Source organism: Cydia fagiglandana, chromosome 18 (genome assembly GCF_963556715.1).
Source record: "Cydia fagiglandana chromosome 18, ilCydFagi1.1, whole genome shotgun sequence".
NCBI lineage: Eukaryota > Metazoa > Arthropoda > Insecta > Lepidoptera > Tortricidae > Cydia > Cydia fagiglandana.
Genome location: NC_085949.1, coordinates 7,553,727 through 7,579,593, shown reverse-complemented (window position 1 = coordinate 7,579,593; position 25,867 = coordinate 7,553,727). Strand labels below are relative to the sequence as shown.

General features: G+C 35.1%; 1 protein-coding gene across 3 annotated transcripts in view; it reads right to left on the bottom strand.

Annotated features, from left to right (window-relative positions):
• LOC134673309 (uncharacterized) overlaps nt 1-25,867 on the bottom strand; it is a 317,469-nt gene that overhangs the window by 119,175 nt on the left and 172,427 nt on the right. Inside the window, exons 1-2 of one of the 3 annotated variants that reach the window (XM_063531274.1) lie at nt 15,355-15,569; nt 13,765-13,824 (exon numbers count right to left, since the gene is read on the bottom strand). The exons of 1 other annotated variant lie outside the window; for it this stretch is intronic. The gene's annotated coding sequence lies outside the window, so the exon portion shown is untranslated. Of the gene's footprint in view, nt 1-13,764; nt 13,825-15,354; nt 15,570-25,867 lie in introns of those variants that run through there. One more of the 3 variants, XM_063531275.1, reaches the window with a different exon arrangement.

Below are 25,867 nucleotides of genomic sequence, written 5' to 3'. Positions count from 1 at the left end.
ATGCAACTAATTTATTTTTCTAAATTCTTTGACAACCTCAAAAAATTACAAACAAACATTCCTTTTCTCGACATCAGCTCTTAGCTTATTGACGTTACACCCAGAGTTCATAACTTAGGAAGATCCTCACATAGAAGATAAGGATATGTGCAATTTGCGTTATACGGCTTTGAGAGAACTCTGAAGCTGAATGGTTGAAATAGCTTCAACAAAGGTTTATCGATACTCTCGCTTAGAGGATTGTAGTACATTAGGTATCGGGTTCGTACTGCGGAGGGATGGGAATGCTGACACCGGGAATGAATATGAAGATGAACACTTTTTTTGCTTTCTTTTGTACAAAAAAGTTTAAATAGTTCAAATGGGTTTATCAATATCAGCGGGTTTAAGGCATGAGAATTAAATATTGAGAACGATTTATCGTATAACATTATTTTGTAAAATTGCTAACGCAAAATCTAAACTGACTATATACAGCGTTAGCATTTTTTTCTACCCCGGAGATTGTGGCTTGGAAACCTGCACGGATATTATGGCCGTGTACGTGATGAAAACAGTGTCCGTCCCTTTCAATCATGTGGTGTTAAAAAGTGACACTTATTTTATCATGATCACGTGGATAAAGCCATCTAATATAGGCTGCCAGACTGGTAAAGTTTCTGGGAACTTATTAATGTTGCTCTTCGAAAAATGATTACATTTTCTGTTTTTTTATTTTAATTTCTGCGAAATCCTTTACTAATATGCATTAGGCTCGTGTAGCAATCCTCTTTTACAATTATAGAAAGCCTGTGCGCAGCACCAACGTATTAATTGACTGGTATCATATTATATGAAACTTAAAGTACTTAGACGTCCGAATAATATGAGTGAGAGTGTACCACATCCCTAAAAGCTAAGTCTGGCAAAACGCTGAACCATATTACTATACCAAATGTTCTATTACAGTAAGTGATATTTACCAAACCGATTCAATCAAGGCTCAGACTGGTACCTAACAAAAGCTTTGTAAGCTAGAAAAGAAAAATAGTTCTCACTTATTTAGAAACAGTCTGCTACTTTATGAATTAGGTGGATTAACAAAATAAAAATATCAAATTGATGTTGATATTTAGGTAAGCTTTGCTCTATAAAACCAATATTTTCTCTGACACTTCTTCTCTATGGGTGACCTATATGTTTCGTAGAAAAAGTTACTTTAAGTATACGGTTATTTTTTTAAGGTTTTTTGTGCGGTGGTATGGATATTCATAGAAAGTAACAGCTTTATTGATAACTTTAGCAATTTAAAACTGTGTCTTCTGCTCTCAAACGTTGTGTTATTTGACTTTTATTTCAATCTTTGTATGTGTAGGTATTATTAAGCACTCGTACTGTCCATTAGTACATATAATATGTATTTAATCGGTGAAGGAAAACATCGTGGGGAATCCAAATTCATACTAAAAGCTTTAGTGCACTGGTTTGGCAGACCAGATAGCAGTTGATTTTGTTAAGAGCAAAGCCTGCATCATTTTATGATCCCAGGCTCATTAAAGATGCTACTAGAAAACCAATATGAAAGTACTATCATGCTGCTACTAGACCATCATTGTGAACTAAAACTTTCTAATAGTTTATTTATAGCGCATTTTTACTATCCAAGATACAGAAAATTCTAGATCAGGCCGTTATCTCCGAAGTTACTTATGTCGTACTCCGGTTGAAGCTGAGTACTGAATTCATTGTGGGATCCGTGGGATACGTTCGAAATCCTTCGGTCGTAAAGACCGTGCCTGGACAGATCGAGCTCTCGACGATACCATAAAACAAGCCGACGTAATCGCCTCATCGTCCAGCTGGCTGATAAATTCAGCCTATAGGGTACACTGGAAAGGCTATTAATTTATTAGGCACGATAACGTAACAATTAACGTTGGGGTTTACGTGGGTGATAAGTTAAGGGCCCGAATAATGTAATGCATGGACACGTATTACATAGTAACTTCAGTCTATAATTAATAGATCACTTAAATTTGCTTTTCCCGGTCTTGTATAATGGCTGTAAAATGTTTTATGCTCAATAGGAAATCTTGACTTCCACAAGGCTGACTAAATGTCGTTGGGTGGACCACAATAAATTACATATTTTTCCTGTTTATTTAAGTATAGTCCTTAGGCTAAACTTACCAATTGAATCCTTTTATAGAAATTATCTGAAACATTTTCACTTCAGCTGCAAAAATCATTCGTGAAAAAAAAGCGAAACAACACATTACTTTTCAATCTACTTAATCAAAATGCAATCCGCTTACCGATATTTGCATTGGTTTACCGACTGCGTACGCTTTTATTTTCCTTTAATATAATGTGCATAATATTTACTTAATATCTCGTATGCTGTATATTATTCTTAATTTTCAATATTCCGTTTCATCAGTGCAGTGGTTTCATGCAGATTTCTAGAGTTATCATAATGGCTTGCACATTTCATTTTCTTCTTTCGCGGCTGCAGTTTTTTCGATATCGTTAGGTTTTCCGTATTTACTTTGGCCTTAGTGAGTTCAATTTGCAATTCTTTGCTGTTAAAGGAATATTCAAAAGAATTAAAAGCTTTAACCATATTTCTTCTGTAATGTATTATTTTACATTAGATTCATCTTTGAAAGTACCTTTTTCTGAAGCTGCAAATAATAATGAACAATCAGTAAAAAAAGCTATTCGCCACATCGCCACTATATCGCCATAAATACTGGTTCATATAGTCAAATGCTAAAAATCTAAAATATAAATATTCACACTAAATATTGAACTCAAATTTGACTATCGGTCCTCTAGCGAATCGATAGTCGGATATTATCGTACTAAAAACATAGCTTAGGGTAAACCAGCTTGGTCACTCGTTTTAAAGAGATCTGAACTTCGGTTTACTAACGAATGGGCCAAAAACGTTTCCCAAAGTATCACATTCCAAACTATGTTTCCCAAATTATCATTTCCCAAAAAAATGTTCGGCAAAACAACTTATCGCAAATGTTCAGTTAGCAATAGTCTTTTTTGGCAAGTTATTGTTTAGCAAATAATTACTTGGACAAGTTTCATTTTACCAAATATTATTTAGTCAAATGTATCATTAAGCATAACTTACATGTCCCAAAATATTGCATGGCATACAATTTACATACCAACAGAGAGCTTAGGAGGCTGCAGAAAATGTAACGTCAAAAAAAAAACATTCTTACTGCCAAAAATATGTAGTAAACGATCACTAAAATTAAAACTCCATTTTAATGTAAAATGATAACTAGATTTGTTACATCTTGCTATTCTATTAAAGCAAATAACACCAAAGTAATCATTGTAATCCAAAAATAGTAAATAACCACCAATATTTAAACCACATTTTAGTTTAAAATGTCATGCAAATTTTTTAGATCTCGTTATACTATTAAATTAATTAATCCACTTCGATGACCTTTTTCTGGTACATAGTATTTCGTTTCTGTAAGGATCGCAGTTCTAACCTAACCTAACCCACTTTTCTAATAGCATTTCGATTCTGTGAGGGTCATAGTTCTAACCTAACCTAACCCACTTTTCTGATAGCAGTTCCGTTTTGTGAGAATCGCAGTTCAAACCTAACCCAACCCACCCAAATTACGTAGAATTTAACGTACCGATATTAACATAACAAAAAGTACAAATTTAAATAGAGATGCCTATTTGTCAAATTTGCAAAGTGACAATTTTGACCAAACATCTTTTTGGAATATAATATTATACAATAAAAAACGTTTGCTAAATAAGTTTTTGTCCTAATAACATTTGACAAAGTAAAATCATGCCAAATGATAATTTGACCAAATAAATTATATGCGAAGTGTGACTTTGCTAAAGGTACCTTTGGGAAATGAAACTATTGCGATAAGTTTGTTGGGAAGTGAAATTTGGCGAAATGTATTTGGCCCAAACGAAAGTACACCCTGAACTTCATTCTATGGAGATGTAAGAAATGCCAATCGATATAAAATACATATTTTATATCGATTAAACCGAGTCTCTCTAAAACGAGTGACCAAGCTGGTTTACCCTAAACTATGTTTTGTTGTATTAAACACAAACAAATACCGTCTGGGCAGTTTCAGCAAAGACTAAGGAGTTTCAACTAAAAGTAGGTACTTTATCTTCTACTAAAAGTACTATATCTTCTCTTCTTGATCGTGTTGTTATTATCAATTACGTAGGTAAATTTACTTCTTTATAATTTTCTTTAGTTTAAAACACAACTCTATATGTAATATAATTCACTAGAAAGTTAGGTTAAATTGTGCTTAACTATACGTTTTCCCTGTATTTTTATTTTGTATAGAGTGAGTAGTGTGTTTTACTCTATTGCTATTAAGACGTACAATCAAACTCGAATCCACTCGTCTGGAACTAATTTATTTAATAGGTTACTGGCTAATTCACCTATTTTTACTTTACTTCTGAACGATAGCTTTAATTAAGATATCTTAAAAGTTATAAAATAAACCGTGTATACCTACGACTTTTAAATTGTTTTGCATATATTAATCTTAATAGAATTTCGCACTTTGATTATCATCGTGAGTTTTTAATAACGATTTGATAGAATTGTATTATGATATTTTTGTGTTACATTAGACCGACAATAAATACTTTGTTGATGGGATATGTATGACTTCAATATTCTGATGTGAAATTTAGGGCTAAGATGGTAGGTTTTTTATCATCTGACATGATGCCTGCCATATGGCAGCATATGCCATATGGCATTAGAATATTCTAAGAAGTATGTGAGTGCGAAGGACGCATGACATGACAAGTGATATAAATACGACCATGATATAATAATATATTGCTAGAATAATAAGTATAATAACTTTAGACAGGGATATCGTGAATTCGTGATGTCACACTTTAATGACGGCGAAATCGCTACGCTGAATTTTTCATGATGACAGGGAGTAAACTCTAGATAAGTACATAAAAAAACCTTATAGCGGCAAATAGAGGACACTATAAATAGTCGTCTTTCACAAATTTCACAATGGCACTTGAAAGCGCCATAAAACAACTAAAGAGGTGTTGGAGTGCCGTATTGCCTATTGTTAAACAAAAGCTCTAACTGTCTAGTTTTACAAATGCTTTGTTCGAGTAATAACGTCACGGGGTCCTTTTATTATTGTACTTTCGAACGACGGGATATGATTTTGTTAATAATGGAAAATCTGCTTCCATTATTAACAAAATCATATCAGTTAGGTCAGACTTAAAGATTTTTTAATCCCGAAAGTCTATTAATTAAAATAACGTACTTACCTAGTAATTTCCTATGACTTAAAAAATCATTAAAATGTACATATTTATACAAAAACTAAAACCTAGACAGACAAAGTTAAAAACGATGGAGAATAATCAAGATAAAAGAAAGGGGCTATTCATAAATTACGTCATTTCAAATGAGGGGGGGGGGTCTGGACATCGGATGACGGTAGCATGAAGTAGGAGGAAATGGGGTCATTTGAAGCATAATTTTTGGATGATTATGGGGGGGGGGTCGAAAATCATCAAAAATCGATGACGTAATTTATGGACAGCCCCAAATACTAGATTCAGAAAAGCTTATTTACGAGTCTATTAAAGCATTAATAATAAAAGTCTAGAAAAGAGATAAGTACCTTACACTGCACCTTACAAAACAAAGTCCCTCGCCGCGTCTGTCTGTTTGTATGTATGTATGTTCCCGATAAACTCAAAAACTACTGAACGGATTTTGTGGTTTTCACCTATCAATAGAGTGATTATTGACGAAGGTTTAACTGTATAATTTGTTGAGGTTCTACCCATGTGAAGCCGCCGGGGCGGGTGCTAGTTTTTTATAAGTTTACATACACGTTCACAGACTTAAGCAAAATAATATGTAGGTACTTTTGGATGTTTATTAGTCTTTTATATTAAAGAAACAATACAGCCAATTCAAAGAAGCCCCAAAAAGCGTAACGAATGTTAGAGCACTACAGTAATTTATTGCGGAAAGAGCTCCTGTTGCTACTTATTCAATTTTTGACCGCCAGCAGAAAGTAGTCATCAAGGTAATTTTAACCTTACTATAATACAAATAAGACAGTTATTGTAATAAATTATTTGTATTATAGACGACAACAGAGGTTAAAAGGTGTAGTTCCTTGCCTATTGAGTGCTTCCCTACTAATGAGAACGTGTTAATAGACACTTCCTTTGCCTTTATGTAAAACCAAGGGATTGTAATTAGGTACGTTTTTTATTTGAATGCCTTCCTTCAATTAAGGTGTCAATGGGTTTTGGCGTTTAGAAGTCTACAAAGTTATACATATGTGGTTGCTTAAGTTGATTACTGTCCTATTTGTTTCAACGATTTTCAACGAATTAAAGGAAACGAACGATGAACGAATAAATTAAGTTACAAAACAAAGTAACGAATATTTTATGAATAAGAAAACTAATAGATTGGTAGACGGAATTTATCATTATAAACTTGTACTTATGCATAAAAAACTCATTAAGAGTTGAAGGTATTATACGTTTTGATATCACATGTGAATTGACAAACACAAATCCGTTGTTACAAAGCGCTTTCCTAAAACGTAACATTTAATCCACAAAGTATATGTTACTACTTTCCATTCAAATAAGTACCCGGTATTTTAAGATTTAGGTACTAATTAAAACTTGCTTCGAAGATCGTTCGACCAATTCCATGCTTCAGATTATAGCAGGATGTCTACAGCCTCCTTTCATCTTAATACGAAGATGGACGACAAATTTTCCAACTCCGGGCAAGTTTCAAACGACGTTACAAGTTCCCTCTTGATATTTAATAAATCAGAGGTTCCACCACAAACTTCGAATGCGAAAAACGATCGAAAAACGTTGGCCCATACGAAATTTGACAGTTGCTAGACGGAAATCATGACACTTTGTTTTTGAACTTTGGACGTGCCAGGTAAAAAATACTCTTTATTCTGTCAAATTTGATGCCTTCGATATTTTTCATAAAAACTTTCTGACTTTGATAGATTTCTGGAAAATGTCGTTGTTAAGTGATTGATTCACCGATATTCCGGTGTTACATAAAGAGCTGTTAATCGAGTATTTTCACAAAGTTAACTCTTTTCGTATAAAAAAGATGTTAGGTCTAAAGACATTTTATCGTATCCCAACATTATTCAATAACAACAGTACTTTTTGTCATACTGTTTATTCACGATTACGAAGAATGTAATTACTTTGTATTTGTAAGTACATTCAATGTCAATCTTAAAATCTAGTTAACATTTACTAAACGATGTCAAATATTACAATACAATACAATTCAATGCAAATCCAAAAATCACTAATTTCTTAACCTAAACTAACAACTAATAAAACTATTACACATTTCCCATAAATTTTCAACAAAATCAAAAAAATTTAGTCATAATTTCCGTAGGTCTCCGACAAGTTTGATTTGCGGCCGAAAATGTTTAATATAAGGAGATTGACATCGGCCGTTGCGACGTACCTACGGAGACAGGACATGGAAACTTTTTTAATAAAAAAATACACTGAGCTGAGACCAGCCGCTACATATTTTATGATCTCCTTGATTATTTTAGCCGCCAATCACTGTAACAGTTTGGACAGTTTCAGAAATCTTAGGATGACTAAGTAACTGTTATGATAAAAATTTGGAGCATTAAAATACATCGTGTTTCAATTTATATAACCAGCACACCCTCTTTTAATTTTCGTGTTTTTAAAATTGTTGATTTTAGTTATTAAATAAAACATAAAAAAGGAAGTCTTGATAAAAAAAATATGTAACAATCTAGCCTGACATTTATTTTTAGAAAGGTACAAAGTACTTTCACATTTTTTTTATGAAATTGTCTCAGAATTTTTAATGGGATTTTATTAATCTTGTAAACAGCGTACTAATACCCAATAAGATGGTCGCATAATATGTGTGATGGTATACACTATAAATTAACGAACAGTTTCGGTTCTGTCTTAATGATGAATTCATTTGATCATTTCATGAACAAAAATAAAATATAAGTTGCAAACAAAACACTGATGCGAGTCGCCTGTAGCGGGAATCGTACCAGCCAAGTTAATAGCCCAACAATCAAATGCAAACACAGTACCAACGGTCATCACAAACTAAATTGCTTTTCTGCAAACAGCTATTAAAACATAAATAATCATACTTTTGAACAGTTTATAGTGTACCAAACAGCGTTTAATTTGGTGAATTTTAATAGGTAATTCATTTATTGCCATAATTGGTTCCATTTGTGTCAGAATTTCCCTTTAAAGTTGTTTATGATGGCCATCATTTAATCAGGATTGAAATATAATGCCGGGAACGGGATGGCAGCAGACCATAACGTTGCTTACGACAAAATTTGTTCAATATTTGTATTATAAATCATGACCGTGATCTGGTTTCGAATAGGAGGCGCAGGACTCTACTAAGAAAAATACTTTAGTGGTTATATCTTTTGATTCAATAAAAAAAGATACAGTTTTCTTTACTTTTAAATCACTTTGAATATCTTAAATTATATCAATCTACTTTGGCTGTATTTTGACACTTAGTACAAGTTTGATTTGGTTTTTATTGACGTAGGTATTTTTTAAAACATCATGTATCATAATAGACATAGTTGGTCTACTAATATTTATTCCAATTTCTTATGTATAAATCATTTTTATCATATTTGACATTTGTTGAACACTCCGCCGCTCCATAAGTCAGTAATCCCGTTACATCAAAGGCTCAAAATTAGACTGTTTACAAAACGTCCGGATCTTATAAAATAAATGTTTGGTACTGTACGTAAACAGCGCGGAATGTATGCAATATTTTATGACGGGATACGAGTATTGACGAGATATGGCTTGCGTTATAACGGATGGCGAACATAATTTCGAATAGATATTAGTAATGTTAGGTCAGTAACTTTGATATTTATAATTTATTATACAGGAGAGTAAATATTGCAGATGTTTTGAGATTAGATTAACAATAAACACAACATAATTTTTAATGTTAGCTTTTATTAGTTAATATAATGAGATTGCTCAAGGTAGCGATATATCAAGATCGTTGGAAATTAATTACCAGAGCTGCAAGATCAAAACGTCCAGCTCCACAAAGGGGGGATAGACAAAAGAATAAAATAACATAATAGTTGATAACAATAATGATAAGTGATAACATTCTTTATTAACAATAATGATAAGTGATAACATTCTTTATTAACAATAATGATAAGTGATAACATTCTTTATAAAAGATTTCTAAGAAAAACAAAAGAGTGAGACTTATCTTAAAAGTCACATTAAACGATTTTTATCATGGGACCACTCATAAAAAATACATAATCAGAACTTGAATGTGACTTTTCTAACTCTTCATTAGAAAACACTGATACATTCTCCTTTTCTAAGCCATTTTAATGCTTCGCCCGCATAAACAAACCGACTCTTAACAGTTCAAATCCCTCGACCACATATTGTACCACGATCGCCACATTACCGTCAATGTCAGTGCCGCGATCATGCACTGGATCAGCACTAATGAGGAGACTGCATTACCCTCGCAATCGCTGCATAAGGCCGTTGTTGCACTATCCAGCTTTGCCGTTAAGAATCGAGATCTGGCAGACTATTTACATTGGTTCGAACGCGAACGGTGTAGTTGTTGAACTAGCGCAAAGTGACCTCTCAATCTGTAACAGCCATGAGGATAGGAAGGAGGACTTATACTGGGTTTCCTGAGTGACAATCCACCCGTGCTCGTCAAGTGATTTCATGACACTTCTGTATTGGGGACGCGCTAAGAATTATGGATGCGATATCGTGCCCGATATCGTCTTCGACAGTCAAGTCATTGCGACATGGTTTAAGTTATACGCAAAAGGGTGGCAAGGATTTATTTCATTTACAAAATATGATAGTTACTTTGTAAGTCATCAAAGTCTGACGTTTATTCGAGTTCGAAATCGCTAAATAGATATAACACTTTAAACTCTCACGTTTTGTCACAAACCGTCTCAAAGAGTCTTTCCGTGACCACAGCTGGTGCAACTCAACTGAAACGTAAGAATTTAAAGTAAAAAATAATGAAAGTAGGTATATCGCGGAATTCCCGTTTGTGTTATTAAATATGTGCTAAATAGATTTTGACTATTGAGCTTAATCTTATAGTAAACAAATTAAATAAAGATAGTAAAAAAGAATACAATTAAGCAACAATAATGGGTTCGGTTGACTATCTTTTTAAATCCGGTCTAATTAGGATAGTCAAACAGGACAGTGTAATGCACCCTATCTGTTCACCCGATGGTGCATGTCGGCCTTTATCTGAGCAGCCAGCATCAACCTCTTGCTGCTCCCGGTACTGTTAGATTAGATCCGGTTAATTAAATGCTGAAATGCTGTATGTGTTTGTGCAGATTGAGTATGTGAACAGCATTGTGTGGATATACGACATTAAAATCGTAGTGGATGTAACGTAGTGAGGCATCCCATTCATTATAAATCGTTCACATTAAATACTGTACCTTAATCTCAATAAGTCGCTTGGTTGTATTTGTACTAACATAATGCTGGATGTCTTTGAACTATTAAAATAAATACTGAAGTATTTCACATTTAGAAAATATACAAATTGTATAATCCGATCAACATGAATACTGGAATTGCAGTTCATTTAAAAACATCCAACTAAATAAGGTGCAGCGGGGCAATTTGGACTGCAAGGAAATTTTAACTACTTATTCGAAATATCTTCCATGTTTTACAATAATATCGAGAGTGCGAGAACCACATAGCGAAATAGCTCCCATGCACTGCACCTAAACTCAGTCAGTTCAACTTCAAAAGTGTTATCTCTCTGCGGAACAACAAATCGCTCAACTTTCCCCTAGGTGAGATTTCCACCAAGATCTACTTCCTTGGCCATTACGTTAAAATGTATTCGCCAGATTTATATGGAGTCAAGTCGTGCCTGCTTTGCCAGTTAAAATAAATATAAAGACACCTCATAGCTGTAATAAAACAAAGACTCATCTCGTATCAGCATCATAGTCAGATATGACTTTGTATTACTAAAGTCACGTCGTGAATAATATTAAGTTACTTATTTCGTTAGATGGAGATAATAGGTTACTGAGAACTTGAATCTGATTTTGAAGTTGTAAATAATTGCAGGCATTCCCTTATAGCGTGAGCTGTTATCATGATGCGTTTAATGCAGTTGAATAATGTCTTTCTGATTTGTAATTGATTAAATAGAGAAGTTTGCGATCATCATTATTATATTTATTTATGTTTGTAAGTGTTGCTTGCAGCATGGACATAGTCTTCTCTTCGAATTTTATCAATATCTTATCAACTTTGGAGTAACAAAAATAAATAATTTAACGGTATTTTAAACTACTTATGGACCCCTATTTGTAATATGTTAAAAAATTACAGGATATTCTCGAGATAAAACCTATTTTACTACTCGTATCAGGTTCCCGATCTATAATTTCAAAACGTAAAATTAAATCTAAGTGATACAATATTTTTTTAAACTGGAGCTGGAAAAAGCCCAAATTAGAAAGTCTGTTCGGAAAGAGAAGAGTCATGGAATGTGTTGGGCTCCATACATTCCACGTCTCTTCTTTTTCCGCATAGATTCTACAACAAATTTCTTCGACAAAAACAGTAAAAATCCGAAGGACATTTTATATTATTTACAAAGTCATAAACATAAAACCGTAAGTAGTCACCACAGAAATTCCCTCATAATAGAACTTGCTCCGAAACTCCCTCAGAAGCCTCCGCAAGCCTCTTTTATTTATTTTTCATTTTTCGTCCAAACTCTAATGATCTTTAATGAAAAGAAGCCGATACGGGCCACAGTTTTTTTCGCTTTGGCCGCAGTACTTTGAAAAGATGTTTCTTTTCAACTTGGCTTATTATTTATAGTTGAGTGATCATAAATATTTTAGTATCTTGCTTTTTTACTATTGAAAAGAAATTTAGTTCAAACTAATTTGTCGTCATCTCTAACTATGTAGGTACAGGTACAGGTTGACATTCTCAATATCTAACCTGCAAATTTTCTTTTATAGTAATACAACCATGTATGCTATTTTATACCTAATGAATTGAGATAAATGGTAATAAAAAGGATATTAACAGAGAAGGAAGGGGCCTAGTTTAACGACTTCTATGCGCGAACACGTGGGAAGAGGTAGTAGCAGATAATTGACGACATTTGTACCTTAACTACGAAATAGTAATAATCTATTGGAGAAACCAATAAAATGTTTGATTTAACCTATAACGTACTTACAATTAACAAATCGACAGTTACTTTTAACGAACATAATGCTAACGACGTAGTAAAAATAAAAGAAGCACGGAATAACGTGAAAGTGACTACCATTGGGTACATTGATAGAATGGGTACATCCATCATAGAACGTCGGTACAGACATGTTAACCAAGCACTACATTTGTTACGAATAGTTCGTTGGAATACCGGCCATGATGTATGTGCCGGTCCAAATTTTTAAGGTGCCAATGTTTTTGTAATGATACGGTATTTTAATGATGCGTCATATTTTAGACTTTTTTCGTACGTGAAGGAATCCTTTCACTTATAATAGTTATAATTCTATGGTTGTAGAATTAAATACCATAGATGTTTACGTGCAGATTTCTAAGATACCTGTATTTACCTAATGTAAAAATTGCAGATATTTTAATGGTGTATGTAATTTTTTCCTAGGCATATGGCAAATGTTGTGTGTCATTGGTAGATATCTGTTTAGTAATAGATATAACATGAATGGTTTATCGGTCAACTACCTGCTTTTTAAAGGTAAGTCACCTTGCCTGCGTTGAATCAGACTGTCATCTGTCAAATTCATAAAGAACATGTAAACTTGCACAGCAAAGCAAACCTTCCTACCTATGCTTTGCGAGTTTAATGTGAACGCTCAGATTGCAATGTTCATAACAATGGTATATGAGAGAATTATCCTAAAATACACTTGTTAAATTAAAGTCAAACACGACATGTCATACTAATGATACCAACATAATTATCCTGTGGACTCAGCAAATACAAAAGGAGTCGTAACAACGCGTCAACTCAATTCAAAGCGAAGTTCTACGGAGCGTGCATTACAGAAATTAGACACAGACTCAACATAAACATTATGTACGTTAATTAGGGAATTTGTTTATTTTATGTTTAATCCTGTATTGAGATTCGAAGCTTTTGTCTTCATGGAAATTTCTTGATCACAAACTTGATATAGTATACCCACTGTATTAAACGACTCGTTTAAAAAAATTTCACTAACCTACCTGGTGACATCTTTTGATGTAACAGATTAGAGTTTTCCATTGATCTACTCGAAAGTTAGCTGGAAGATATCCCTTACAGGTATAATTTCGCCTATGTACTTCAACTACTGTATTTTTTTATAAACCCGTGTTTAGGTAGAACAATAAAGTGATCATTACTACTACTATATAATCTTGGACGGAAACTAAAGTCATGGTCAATAAATCAATGAGTGTCAATTTATCTGCATGGACAACTAAAGGATTATTGTAAACCGGCACAATTTTACGGCTGACTAATACCTAGTTGTTCAAATATCGTTCAAAACCTGCAAAACTTAATCATAGATTTATAAACAAAACCTTTAATTAGGATAATTAGCTTACTTGTTTATCTTCAATCCTGTATTGGGGCAAATTTCGTCGTGGAGATCTTGATAATATAATCTGCGGATTGAGAAATTGAATTGTTTTACCGGTTTATTGGTCAGCTAGGTAAGCGTTAATGGGATCTGTTGATTGTTTCCTATGTATTTGATTATCATTATTATCGTTGTTATAGTCACCATCATTGGCAAAGTGTAAAAATTTGCGATGATTTTCAAAACGGTTCTGGGAATCTGAGATCATCCAGAAACTCTTGATTTTGTGAGATATGATACTAATTAGCGTTACCTTCTCGAGCCTCCTGGTATTGTAAGAGATGATGGTAAGAGACCCGACGGAATGTCACTAATTCCGTGGAAGATGGGACGGGTGCTGGTGTGGGACGCCACCTGTGTGGACACCCTAGCCCCGTCTCATCTCCACGGTACTATTGCAAAAGCCGGCGCGGCGGCAGAGGCGGCCGAAAAATTAAAAAAGAACAAATATAGGGGTCTCGGCCCCGAATACTATTTCGTACCCTTCGGTGTCGAGACCCTTGGCCCGTGGGGTCCGACCGCATCTACACTATTCAAGGATTTATCCAAAAGGATAGCAGACGCCACTGGTGATCGTAGAGCTGGCAGCTTCCTCGCACAAAGAATAAGTATTGCGATACAGCGGGGAAATGCTGCCAGCGTCTACGGCACCATTCCGCAGGATAGTTTGTAATTATTTATTTTTAGATTAGTTTTATTTATTTTTAGATTTAGTTTTTAAGTTTTGTAGGTTAGTTATTTAATTAGCGTTAAGATGTTCACAAGATGCAAGTAAGAAAGAATAAAATTATGATAATAAAATTAGCATTCTCGAAGATAACATAGATATATATAAGTATAGAAATTATTAACGTTCTTAAAGTTAGTACCGAGGACTTATTATAACGTTGTGAAATCCCCTCTCAATGCAAGTAATGATCCGTACTACACACGCATCGTTAGGACCTATACAAAAGTTAAACCATTAATTGATTTTCAAAAGATAACTGTTGTCCAACCCACGGAAATAATTCTATTAACTTGCACAAATACAAGTAATTACTAATAAAAAAGGTAAGCTTCAATCACAAACAATACTCTATTGTTATAATGAATTGTTTTGTTACATGTTCATCTCAAAAATGCTCTTTCATTGTCATTATTTATTCCACCCACGTGCTTATTTTTGAATAATGCTTAAATTAATATAAATCCATCAATTCATTATGAGTTTTATGATACAGCGCTTTCTGATTTATTTTTCACATTCGAAAGTTCAAAGAAGATACCAATTTCGTTCATTTATTTTATTGTTATTTTATCGCCTGGTGCAAAATGTATCATCAGATTTCCCAGTAAGATCAAGTTACTAAATAACTGTTAATGCTTAAACATCATAACATTTTCTCCTGTAACCAAATCATTTCATGTTTCCGCTGAACGTCACTTCCATTAAATCGTTGTCAGCCGTCAACATTGTCGGCGTCGCACTAATATCATCTGGCATGTGTTTACTTTCTACAATCAAACAGATCACATTAACCACATCCGTTATATCTCGAATTGTAAAACTGACCATCAAACCGGGAGCAGCACTGAACGGCAAACTTTCGTCCGACTCTGAAACACAGTTCACAGCACAGTCACAAATCCTTCCGTCGCTTTATAGGCCGCACTATCTCGGGGCAAACATCCCTACACAAACACACCGAGCCGGTACGATGTTTCGAGCGCGAACGAGCCGTCGGCAGCGACACGCATCCCCCGACGTCCGGAGAACGACTGACTGGCGGAATTATGTTTAGCTGCGGGGCACACCGGCTATTGCATCCGAGCATAAACGAAAACGGCCGAATGGGATTTTGAGGTGTGAACGAGACGGGTCACACTTTCTCAGCGAACGAGCGAGAGAGAAATGCAGGTAGGGTGGGAGACGGCTGCACCAGGGTTTCATCTATGCAGGTTGGGAGATTGGGATTGCATGCGTTTATGAGCGGAGGTGCCTGTGATGTGACAACCCTGCGGAATTCGTGGCTCTTGAGTCAATTAGGGCAACAATAAAATTGATCACAATTCGGGTCAATCAAGCCATTAAGTCATTAGGGTTGATAGATAACGATAAAACAAATATGACTGTAGTTTTGTTGATTGGGGAAGTGCTGCTGCGTTATTGTTCCCGAGGGATTCGACCGTTTTGTATCTGTTGTTATACTTAATTGTATACATCGTAAAGTGCCACAAGGGAACGAGTAAATTCGCTTTTTTTAAACTTATTGGTTCTTTTAGTTTTTTTTCTATTTAGCAAGAACACAGGAAACATATTGTTCCTGAATTTCATCCAACTTCAAAAAACGAATACTTACTGTAACACCTTCCAACTATATCTATTATTATTATTTATTTTAGTTATTTTATTATACTAGAAGTTACAACTTTATTGTTACATACAATGCTCCACAAAACTACATTTAGTTTGACTGTGGAGTCTCAGTATACTATAATACTATACTTAATTAAAGGTCATTGGGCATTTTGTTCGGACATATGACCCACAGCGTACACAAACGAAATAGGGCTAGGTATGTAGGTAAATGTATCTGCTACACAGTGGTATGAGTCGCATTCTTGCAAGACATGGGAGAATTGAGAAAAAAATAAAAATGGTTTCTTATCATTTTTATTTTTTGGCATTTTTGCAATGAATTAAGTCAGAACTATTGGAATTATATCAAAAATACTTTGAATAGCTGCTGTTATATTGCGTTGCTGTTGTTATATTGTTTAATATCAAGAGGAACAAAAATAAAATCCAGTTATAAAAAAAACAATATTTTTATTCTGCTTGATCAAAATAAATTGTTAATTCGTCTAAAAAGGCAGCAGGCGCGAAATAAAGGGGGAGTCACCATTCACCACACCGCTGGGGGCTGGGATACTCTTCGAGCCCCGCTCCGAGGCGGAGTACCGCAGGGGTCTCCCCTCCTTCACACCGATTGAAGATATCAAGAAACTCCTGGAGAAGCTGGGCCACCCAAATACGCCAAACGGATAGACGCAAGAGGGGGCTGGGGCTGCACATGGGCATCTACGGGATGTCGGAGCTTCTCCACATGAGGAGTGTCAAGGTGGAGGCATGGCGCGGAAAGAATGGGCCCGCGCAATGTCACCGCTGCCAGGGCTTCCGGCACTCATCACAAGGATGTCACAGACAGCTCGCTTGGGCTCGCTGCGCCGAACCACACTGGGCCAGCCAATGCACGCGACCTGTAGACCAGAATTCGAAGGCCACCTGCAAAAACTGCAGAGGAGACCACCCCGGCAACAGCCGCAATTGACAACATTTCATTTGCCATTGTGCTATAAAACGTTTATCATGCTGCACGGACCACACTTTTGCACAATGCTGAAAGTAAAAACATTAATTACGCTATCTTGTACTGTTGAATAATTTTTTTCTGCCGGGTGATACATAAAAAATAATTACATATTTAGAAAAGTGAGATTAAATTCTCTTTTTTAAAACTAGTTTGGTCTCTGTACGCGAAAATTCATAAAGCGGGTCAAAAACGCCCAATGACCTTTAAAAATTAGAATAGGTTTACATTCGTAGTTGAAATAGGTAGGTATATCATGAATACACTAGGGTAACACATCCCCTATAGAGTATTCAGGAGATACCTTTTTAGACTGATTTTAAATCTATTTATTTTGGGCTCTTTTACTATATCCGTGGGCAAAGTCCAAAAGCTCCCAACTCTGGCCCAAAACTAACTTGAATATCTTTGTTCCGGTGTGAATATTATTTGAATGTCTGCGGCAAAACATTTTCATAAAAGGAAGAAAAAACTCAGGCAAAACCAAAACAAAGATTGGTATTGATACTAAACTTAATTACCTATCCGGCGAACTTGTAGACCATACTTGTAATACTATACAGGGTGGCCAAAAAATAAGTGCATTCCCGTTGCCAGGGAGGTTTTGGGATTATACTGAGCAACTTTTACTAGGGGACAAACCACGAAATTTCGAAAAAAAATTGGCTGTTTCATACATTTTGGCTGGTCCGTTTTCTATGGGAGAGTCAACTATTTTTTCGCGTTTTCGGAGTTGGGTCCTATAGTAAAAGTCGCTCAGTATACTTCCAAAACCTCCCTGACAACGGGAATGCACTTATTTTCGGCCACCGTGTACAATATAGTTGGATAATTATAGTATTATAATTCAGTTGGATAGCAGTTTGGATAGTTAATTTTATACTTTAGTTGGATGGATTTACGGTACTTATTTTTGTTTGTTGCATAGTAAGTTCAATAATAGCCCCTTGAATTGAAACCCATTCCGAATCTCATAACAAACTTGCTTATTCAAAACAGCAAACTTCTAATGATAATAAAAAAGCGTCTTTCATAGCTTATATAAACAGACACACGAGCGGTGTAAAGCCCTCAGGTATGTTGATGCCTCTGCCATAATATCGGATATTTTAAGCTCTCAATAAAAAGTGGGATCAATCAGCTCGTCTAAAGCTATGATTGTTTGGGTTATTCCGGATAAGGTCTGTTAATGTTATGAACTTATGAAAGTAGAAGTGTGAATGGTGTATGTTTTTATATTTTGTACCTCAGTCACGTACAAATGGTTCAACACAAACAAATGAAATATGGCATAATTATAATTAGCATATAGAATATTTTCCTTTTCGAAATTACCCCTTTAATTGGGTTAAAGGTACATTTTCCAAGATTTTAATATCCTTTTGATTTCTATTTTAATATTAGTGTAAGTAACTATGATGTAGTCTTCTTCTTCTTCCTTGCTCCATCCCACTTTGATCTCATATCTTCATCGTTATCATTATTTTATTTTATTTTCTTAAACGTTAAATGATGAATATTAATAATAGCTTCATTTCTCTTAAGGAAGAGTAATCAAGTAAATTAATGGAGACGCCCATCAAGAGTCAATTAGGAGTAATTACTAAGTAACTTGTCGTTAGTTACTCCATTCATATAATATTTAGAGCAAATAAACAGGTTTTTGTATTAAAATTCCTAACAAATGATTGCATAAGTATCTGTCTAGACTCTAAACTACTCTAGAGAAGTATTTGAACTTTAAAATTCTAGCGTGATTTGATATTGATGTGACATTACATGACATTCTCGCACCCACCTATTATATACCTATACCTATACCTATTACATAGGTACCTATTATATAGGTACCTACTCACTTTTGCCCGCGGTTTGCTCTGCCTAGAATAATGAATGCTGTGATAAAAGCTATAATCATAATCACCTATCACGTGTCTTATGAAAATGAAAATAAAATAAAAATAAATCATATCATGTAACTTTCATCTAAATCGATTCAGCAGTTTAAGCTTGAACACTTCCTACACTTACACACTACACAGTGGGTACCTATACTTTTTTAACTACGTCGAATTACGAGTAATTAAATAATAATAATTAAATTTTTTGCCTTAAAACAATTATAATGATTATGTTTTATGCTATTCACACACACGAATTCTACTCATATAAAAACGTTTTGCTATTAGGCTATTACAATAGATAGGTACCGGTTGTATCGTATACTCGGACACGCTTAAATATTAAAGGGCCCAGAGCGGACTACGCAATACAGTTGGTATTGTATTCCGATGCAGGGCCCGACGGGACTCTTTGGAGCCGGTCCGATTTAGTGCAGGTGTTGAAATAGGTAATATTCAGTAGGCGAATTTACATAGCTACTTGAAAAACGAGAAAACAGTGAATTATTGGCCAGCTAGCTTGCAATTGGCCCTTGATTTTGTTCGCGAACCTTACTGGTTAACACAGGGTATTTTGAAATCCTAATAGAATCTTCAATCTTATTTGATAACCAAAGGTAACGACTTACCATCCCAGTAGGTATTTGTTAAACATGAAACTCGCAAATTGGGGTATAGTTTGGGAATTACAATTTCCCATTATGGAATAATAATAGGAGGATAAAAATATCGGTACCGTAAAACGGGGTGAGTAGGTTTCGCGGAGAGAGTTGGGTTATGAATGGGGAGAGGGAGGTGAGAAGGGATTTTAAGGCTACTGCTACAACAATAATGTATTCCAAGTGAAAATGGGGCTATAGCAATACGCATAATAAAAAAAAATCGATCCAACAATCTTCCAAAATCACCTTTGTATGAAAAACTCTCTCACCCCAAATGCGAGGCACTACGGGGTGAGGTGGGTTTTCCTCTTTATCGTCAAAGTTATGAAATGGAACTACCCAAAATAAAATACAAACTAAAATACAAACGTCCGAACCACTTATTATATACACCATTCAGTTTTCAGATGTAAAAATAAAATTTTATCGAGGTTTGAAAGTCAAATTTCACCCAACTCACCCCATTTTATGGTAACTATTTGGGAAGTGTCTATATATATCCTTAACAGTGCTCATGTTAAGGATATATAGACACTTCGTACATAGTTACCGACATTTATATCCTCCTATTAAACATTCCGCAAATAGTAAGTGACAAGAATAACTAATTTATAACAAGACGGTACCGTAAAATGGGGTGAGTAATAGGGTCAAAACTGAAATTCAAACCTCGTTAACATTTTATTTTTACATGTGAAAACTGAATGGTGTATATAATAAGTGTTCCGGACGTTTGTATTTTAGTTTTTATTTTATTTTGAGTAGTTCCATTTTATAACTTTGACGATAAAGAGGAAAACCCACCTCACCCCGTACTGCCTCGTATTTGGGGTTTTCATACAAAGGTGATTTTGGAAGATTGTTGGATCGATTTTTTTTATTATGCGTATTACTAATAGCTCCATTTTAAATTGGAATACATTATTTTTGTAGCAGTAGCCTTAAAGAGAGGAGGTGAGAAGTCACCCCCTCTCAAACCTTCTCTCCTCATTCATAACCCACCTCTCCCCGCGAAACCTACTCACCCCGTTTTACGGTATCCTAGGGAGCTGCCTACTACGTTTGCCTTCTATCCTATTTTCCATGTACGTTTTTACACAACAATTTTAGTTTCACAATAACTGCAACATTCATATCTATATCTACCAACCCAACCAAGCCACAGCCAAACATGGCAAACTTACATAGTTGAAGCGGGCAATTCATTTTGGCATTGCCACGAACTTTGCATTTTGCCGTTTTCGAACCTTACTTCGCCAAACATGTAATTTTGAACTCCGTTTTAAGAAAATTCCAATATCCATAACTCTAAATATTTCTAAGACAGTTTATGACGTTTCTCAATACATACCTACCTTAATCCTATTTGTAAGAAAAAAGAAACGTCAATACGCGAGTGAGACTACTCTTACTACCTTCTTCTTGTAGGAGATTAGAGAACACCCATGCAAATTGTCAGCGTTGCAAGCAATTAAAGAACGTGTCGAGATAAATTTATGGCCCATTTTCCCTTGTCGGGCGCTAAAGAGTTTTACGAGGCAGTTTTGTGGGGTGCAAATATATGCGACAGACCATTTGGTTGCTGATGTGTTGCTTAGTAACTAGAAATGCGTCGACAGTAAGCGTTAAGGTTATCGCTGGTAGCTGGCTTATCCGAGAGTTGTGATTCATGTTTTGGGGTATTTTCCTTGTGCAGTATACGGTTGAGAGCATTTTCTAATTAGGAAATATATTGATTAGGTTTTTCTCCACTTTGGCACCACACAAAGACAGACCCAATGTGCTTCATAAAAAGACAAATCCACTTAAAAGGACTAGAGTTCATAGTTTCCCTGCGAAATAGAGGAAAAACTGAGGAAATTCTTAGATAGTCAAGGTCGGCATACAAAAGTCAGAGACTTTCCAGAATCAAGTGATATTGGGTAAGTCTATACTTGAAATTAAAAAAAAACTATCATGAATGAATAAGTTAACTTAATTCGTTTTCGTGTATAGTAATACTGATCCTACTCAACCCACAAAAATCAAAAAGGTCACTTAGGTCACGCGATAACTCTAGTGTAACGTGGTTCTTTACAGTTACGGAAGTCCTACACTCAGCACGGCCCGACACGAACGTGGCCGGTTTTATATTTAATTTCCCAGTAAGTCTGTTTCGATGTTCATTAAGGGAGATGCTCACGGTGCGAATAACGCGAACGCGTTCAATAACGGTGCCGGTATAAGTTACGAGAGGCCGCGTTAATATAATGAATATACATAATTATTACTTTTTGCTACATTATCGCATTGCGTAATAGGCTGTACCGTTATTACATAAATAAATAATTATATTTCGCAACTTCATTCTTTGCGATTTATGGTTTACATATTGTACAGTTACGCCCCCACGCCTCAGCCTTGCACGATCTTTTATACTTTTTTTTTATACTGGCAACACTAAAAAATGGCTCCCACTCCACCCCTTCTACGTATCTCATGGTAGGTCCGTTAACCGCCATTTTCAATCATTCAACGGTTCGGTAAAAAATTCTTGCATCACGATGGTGTTTCTTATGTTTACTGCCCCACAGACATCACGGAGTAGGAAGACATTGTAACATAGAGCTCTGGAAACCTCCATGTTGTATTATATCACTATCACTACACCTTCAAAGTCCCCTGCCGCGTCTGCCTGTTTGTATGTTCGCGATAAACTCAAAAAAACGCTGCTTGCTTATACATTGCACCCAACAATAAAAATGCATCATAAAGTGGCGATATTGCATACGCATAACATACATACATTGTACTAGCTAGTGCAACACTATACATATCATACATAAATTATGTTCCTACTACCGACAAAGCCAAACAGGCGGAAGTAGGGTTGTTAGAGTTTATAAAAAATTATATAAAATATTCGTGACATACGAATTCGTCAATCTAGATTTTAGTGACCTAAATGCTAACTCGCGGTGACTTCCAATTTCTCGATTTGGCTGAACCTTTGGTCAGTTGACGAGAAATGAGTTTACCAATTGGGTGAGTAAACTGTCTAGTTTTGGGACACCTAATTTGTAATATAACACTTCAAACTCTCGCATTTTGTACACATATTTATTTACACAAACGGGTCTACCGCGATATAATTTCATTGTTTTTACCTTAAATTCCGACGTTTCAGCTGAGTTGAACCAGCTGTGGTCACGGATTTACTGACGTCCCAGCAGATATGTCGACGGAGATATAATATGTAGGTTACTTTAGGCCCTTTCCTGACTTGTCATATGTCGCTACAGTTTCGTTAGTCTGCGTACTCTAACGAAATTATTATTTATTTCTGACTGGCCAAGAAGCAGGGCGCATCCCTGATGATGCAATCAGGTAGCGGTATAAATGTAAGACCTTACAGCCAGGAGTGTCGTAAAAGTCTAAACATTACCTTGCCTCAGTAATACTTAGTAGGTAATACAGTAGACTAACCGCCCGATTCAAATTAGAATTAACCCTTAATCAAATATCGGGAAATTATTTCCCACTTCATTCTAATTTACGAAATATTTTTTATCTTTTTAAAGGCAGCACTCAGCGATACCAACCATACAGATTTAAAATCTTAGTAACATTTTGAATTTGAAAAATGGCAACACTTTTCTAATGGACGCCATTTGTGACCATACGTCTAAGTAAATGTCAGTTGTTGTGATGTTTTTGCAATAACGACAATTTTTTTAGTGTTTTGAGGTTAAGTGCGTAAAATCTTGTAAGTGTGTGTGCATACACTGAATACTATCATAAACTAGACTTATTTTCCCTGTGTTTTGCTTGAAAATAATTGTGATAACGATATGACTTAGCCAAGATTTTAAGGTTTTAGTAAGTGGGTAATTATTTCCCATTGTTTGTTCCTGAACGTACGATTTACAAAAAAATTGGTAGGTTTTATCAAGTGGGAAATTATTTCCCAGTGTTTGTTCTCCACCTAAATTTTAATTGGTTTCCATAAATAAAAATATGTGCCCGTTTGCCTGTTTGATTTTTGAAGATAACGTTAAAGGACCATACTTGAATTCCAAGCAAAGCCTAGGGGAGCTACTAACTAGTAAAAAGTTCGTAACCGTATCGGACAATGGGAAACTATTTCCCACTTCATTCAAAATTTTGCTATTCCGTAACGGATAACGGCAAATTATTTCCCACCGCAAAACCCCCCTTTCCCCCCACTAAAATTATTTATATATATTTTTTCGTAATCTACGCACCCAAATTACCTAAAAACCATTCTTAGTTTTCAAAAATCTCATAAAAAGTGTTCCGTTTGATTAAGGGTTCTGATACGTCAATTTATAGATCTAGAAAAGATATGGATTAAATGTAAATCACATTTGAAGAAACGTCACATTTGACACTGACATATATAATCCATAATATATAGTTTCTAGATCTATAAACTGACTTATCTTAAAGTTCGAAACGGGCCGTAACCGTAAGGATTCGTACAAGTCACTGAATACTAAGATGCGCCAAGCTTTAACAATGTTCTGCCACTTCTGAATTTTAGTTTACAAAGTATTCTACTGCTCTGTGAACTACCTTCTTGTTACTTTGATAATGAAGCCATACTTTTTGTGGCAACTGGGTTGTCAATCGTTAGAGCTTGACTATGTACGGGGAGAGCGCGGTTTACTAGATCAAATTCAAGGCAGTGGGGAGACACTCTTCCTTTCGGGCAAACTCGGCTCCATTTGGCTCAGCATTGCTTCGAGCTTATTAGGGTTGGCACCACATGACGTCCTTTTGTGTGCACGACCACAGATAAGATAATTGAATTTTGACAACCTTAATAAATAGCCGAAAGGGATAGTGCCATACATTGGAAAGGGATACCATGATTCGTCCCTGAATCGATGTCAAACTTCGGTTTTGCAGGAAGTGTCCTTTCTGTACGGTAGTAGCATAGAGAAATATAGTAATACAAGAGTGCTCACTCCATACATCAGTTTTGATCCCAGAAATATTAGTCTCTAACTTTAATCTTAACAACATAAGACTTTCCGGTCGGTGCTACATCTATTATCACTTGACAGTAGGTACTACTACTAAAGTTTGTTTTTTTTAGCATTAGAAATAAGGTAAACAATCATGATGTGTCTTTTAATTGAATATCCCATTTTAAAAATAAGTCATGGCAAATATGTAATAAATATGAATCGAATACGATCATTTATATTCTTCTGCTTTCATAAGTAATAGCTATTGATTTTTAAAAAGCGTTTATCAATTAAAAGACATGTCACGATCGCTTACCTTCTTTGAAGTTCTTTCTAATGCTAAAAAAAACGAACTATACTTAAAGTACTGATAATTCCGCTACTCGATGCTAGATGTCGACTATGAAAGTTGCTATGGAAATACTAATATTTCTGGGACCAAAACTGATGTATGGAGTGAGCACTCTCGTCTTACTTACTCTATGGTAGTAGGTACTATTATTTATTCTGTGTTTGCAAAATTTTGCACTAGGTACTTGAAGCATTTTCGTATTCCTTTGTCTGGTCTTACCATTAAATATCAGAACCCTTATAATGACACTAGCGGTTCCTTGAAGCCCAACTAATGTACATCCGGCCAGCTATTTATCCTTGCGTAAACAATAAAATTAATAATTCAAATCATACACGCCACTCGCAAACAAAGGGTTTTGCATATTAAACACTGGATTTCCGCAACCGTCATACGAGCCAACAATTACGTTAAATTTAAATTAGACCGTAAATAGTATGTTTGGACGCGTGAATCAGTTTTGGGTAGTAAATTGACTTGATGTAAATTTTAAACAAACGAAACTAGCCAACTTACTTAATTCAAATAGTGGTAATAAATATAAAAAAATGGCTTGTAGCTGAACTATAACTACATATATCGCGACCATTAGCTGACACAACTAGGAACGCGTTCTGTAAGAAATGGCAAATTTTATAAATTTAATTTTATCCTCGTAAGACCCAGGCCAATTCTTGCACTTTTGAATTTGGAACTTTCTTTTATTTCTATATGAGTTCAAAACTCGAATTTAATTTGTACTTGTACAAGTACACGGGGACTTACGAGGTTAAAGTTTATAGAGTTAATAAGTATACATTTTAAGTAGATACAATCATGCTTTACTA